Source organism: Pediculus humanus, genomic scaffold (genome assembly GCF_000006295.1).
Source record: "Pediculus humanus corporis 1103172108180 genomic scaffold, whole genome shotgun sequence".
Classification (NCBI taxonomy): Eukaryota; Metazoa; Arthropoda; class Insecta; order Psocodea; family Pediculidae; genus Pediculus; species Pediculus humanus.
The window spans coordinates 209,874-213,988 of NW_002987750.1; positions in this window are offsets into that span (position 1 = coordinate 209,874).

Sequence of the window (4,115 nt, forward strand, 5' to 3'; positions counted from 1 at the left end):
ATCAAATCAATAAATACATAAATGAATAATTTATCGATTAATATTATTATTATTATTTTTACTACGTAATAATGTTTAATTAATAACATAAAAAAATAATTTTTTTCTTTTCTTTTTTTTTTTTTAATTTTTTATTTTTCTAGAATTTTCTTTTTTTCTTCTTTTTTTTTATTTAATTTTAATCATTATCATTATTATTTATTTATTTGTTATTAAAAACAAAAACGCGTCGGTTTTTTTACCAAAATATTTTTTTTCCCCGTAATAATAATAATAATAATAACGTTTTTACTACCGGAAATATAATAAGAAAAAATAATAATAAAATTGACGATAATAAATTCTCACTGGAGCTCCGAGAGAGAGAAAACATCATTTTGGACATCTTTGGACAGAGAGAGAAAGAAAAAAAGGAAAAATCGAACAAGTCATTAATAATAATAATAATAAGGTAAGTAAATTCTAATTATTACATTTATTATTATTATTATTATTATTATTATTATTATTTTGATAAACAATTCGTTCACGTATTGATAATAAATAAATAAATAAAAATCTCGTGGAAAATTCCATGAAGAAAAAGAAAAAAAAAAAAAGAAATCAAAGATAAAAAGAATTCTGGACGTCGGACGTGATGATAATAATAATAATAATAATAATAATAATAATAATAATAATAATAATAGTAATAATAATAATAATAAAAATCAATTACGTAATTTTTATTTTGTTAATGATGGTAATAAAAAATTTTTCGTGATTTTATTATATTAACGAGATTTTTGCATGGAGTATAAAAAAATTCCATCGTATATCAAAGTCCTGAAAAGGAGGTCGATAAGTTCATAGGTCAATTTTAACTTTGTCCTTCCGTAACGAGGTCATTTTATACGATGTAATAAAAAGTCATGCGATCGAAAATCATGCACGAAAAAAAAAAAAAAAAAATTTTTTTTTCATTTTTTTCTTTCCATCAATCATATCTCGATATATGTTTATCGAAGGTTCGAGAATCGAAATTAATTTTATTACTATTATTATTATTATTAATAATAATAATAATAATAATATTCATCGTCATCGTTTTCAAGTTTACGTAAATAAAAAAAAAAAATGGCGGAATTAATTTATTATTATATTTTTTTTTTTTTTGCCGATGAAATAAAAATTACAACAAATTTTTTAAACGATTACGAAGGTTGGGGTGGGTGAGGGTGAGTATTGGGGGAGGGGATGAAATCTCGAGAGAGACTCATCGAAGCTACAAAAAAAAAAAATTACGTTTTATTTTATTACGATTTATTACCGTAATAAATTTTTAACTAAAAAAAAAAATCGTTTGTTTCTCTCTCTCTCTCTCTAATACATTTTATTACTCTCGCGAATGCGACGTGAATATAAATATAAAAAAAAAAAATTTTCTTTTCCCCCATCCCCCATCCCCCTTCCCCTCCCTCCATTAAATAAATATTTATGAAATTATAATAAAATAAATAAATAAATATTATTAATAATAATAATAATGATTCAATATAAAAAAAAAAAAAGTAAAAACGTAAAAACATAAAAAAAAAATCACGCGATTATCGACACGCAGGACCGTATTTAATAAAAAAATAAAAAATAATAATAATAAAATTTTCCGAAATAAAAAAACTGATGAAGGAGGAGGGGAGGAAAGAAGGGGAGTGGGTGGGTGGGGAGGCGCGGAAAAATTTAAATAATTAACGAGTTTAACATATCGGAAAAAGAAAAATCAAAATTAATAAATACGGCTAATAATAATAATAAATTTTTAAAAAAAAATTTTTTTTATCTCTGCTGAAAATTTCATCAAGAAAAATGTTTTTAAATTATTATCATTATCATTATCATTATTATCATTATTATTATTATCATTATTAATTTAAATATTCGACAATATTAAATTCTTTATAAATTTTTTTTTTTTCTTTTTTAAATTTTTCAATTTTTAAAAAAAATTCTCATCGAAACAAAAAAAAAAAAAACATTTTAAAAAAAAGGAAGAGAGAGGGAGGGAAAGGGAGAAGGGGGAGGAAGAGGGAAAAAGAGAAGAAATGGGAGCGTCGGGGTTGGGTTGTAAAAAAAAAAGGGAAAAGGAAAAAAAGTTAAATCCTTGGGCCTTAAATAACGTTACGTAATTAATGATCGAACAGAAAAAGAATGAGAGAAAGAGAGAGAAACATAAGAAAGATAGAGTAAGATAGAAAAAAAACAGAAAGAGAAAGAGAAAGGATAAGGAGAAATGGGTTAATCAATGTTTAAACACCCGCACGAACACACTTCATGGCGAAAAAAAAAAAGAAAAGTCAAATAAATATTTTTCACGTCGTAAATCAAAACGACGTAAAATAATTTTTTTTTTTTTTTTTTTATAATGCGATCGGAATAATCGTAAAACGCACCAGATGACAACAAACAAACAAACAAACAAACAAACAAAGTAAAAAATGAAAAAATTCGTGGTAAAAGAATTAAAAAAAAAAAAAGAAAAATCCGATGACGATTATACTAACTAATGCCACGATTAAATTTTTAAAATTATGGAAAAAAAAAGGGAAGGGAAGAAAAGGGAAAGGAAGGAAAAGGGATGAAAATTTTAATACCGAAAATATTTAATAATAATGATAATGATAATAAATTGATTTGTTGAGGGAGGGGATAGAGGAGAGGGGAAGGGGAGGAGCGAGGGGATGGATAAGAACGAAAAAAAAAAAAATTTCGATTTTCTAATGCTTTCATCGACAATTAAAAACGAACCCACCACCTCCTCCTCCTCCATTTTTTTTTTTTAATAAAAATTAATTAATTTATTTATTTATTATTTAGAAAAAAATTAATAAATAATTAATAATTTTTATTGCTTTGATAAATAATCAAAAGAACGAAAGTATTATTATCATTATTATTTTTTTTTTAATTTAAAAAAAAATTTTTCGGGGAAAATCAGGAGAGAAAAAGAGAGAGGAAGAGAAAACCCCTTTCCTTCCTTTCCCTCTTTCCCTCCCATTGTTTTCCTTTGGCGATAAGATGATAATAAAAAAAAATGACGATGATGATGATGATGAAAACAAACAAACAAACAAACAAGAAAAATAAAGGAAAGTTTAACGTTTAACTTAATTAGTTATTTAAAAAAAAAAAAAAAAAACGAGTTCCAGTTTAATATTTTTCATTATTATTATTATTATGTTCCTTTTATTCTTTTCCATTTTTTTTCTCCTTTTTTTCTCTCCTTTTTTTTGACGTCAAAATATAAAATTCAAAAATCTTTTCTCTCTCTCTCTTTCTCTCTTTTTTTAATTAGTTATTTAAATGTTTCAAGAAGTTAGTTTTAAGGCCGCAACAGATTTTCTTCTTTTTTTTTATTATTATTATTTATTTATTATTATTATTTTCTTTTGTTTTATTATTAATATTTATTATCATTATCATTATCATTATTATTATTATTTATTCTTTTTGTTTTTTATTTTAAAAAAAATTGTTAATAAAAAAAAAAAAATTTGGAAATTTTCTTTAGGAAAAATAACGAACGAATTTTTTTTTATCATCATTATTCTCTTATCGGAAACCAGTTTCGTTATTATTATTATTATCATTTGTCCAGAAAAAGAAAAATATGGAGAAAAACGTTTTGCTGGACAAAAAGAAAAAGTTTTTAAAAGAAGTAGATTAATTTGAAAAAAAAAAAAAAAAAAAAAACTTTATATAGATATTTATTTATTTAATCCGATTAGTCCGAGTGATATTTTGGAGAAAATTTTTTTTTTTTTTTTTTGTGATAAGACAATTATTTTCTCATTTATCTATCTATCCAGGATTTATCTAACTTTGTATTATATATATTTTCTATTTATCAAACGTAAATAATAATAATAATAATAATAATAATAATAAAACTTTTACCAATCAATTTCATTTCCACGTCGTTTCGTTATTTTTTTTTTTTTTTAAAAAGAAAATTCATCGTTTCGTGACGTCATCAAAAAAATTTTCCCTTTGAAAACCGGATAAGAAAGAAAAAAAATAATTAATTATTGATTATTATCATCATCATCATCATCATCAAAAAATAAGTTTCGTGACGT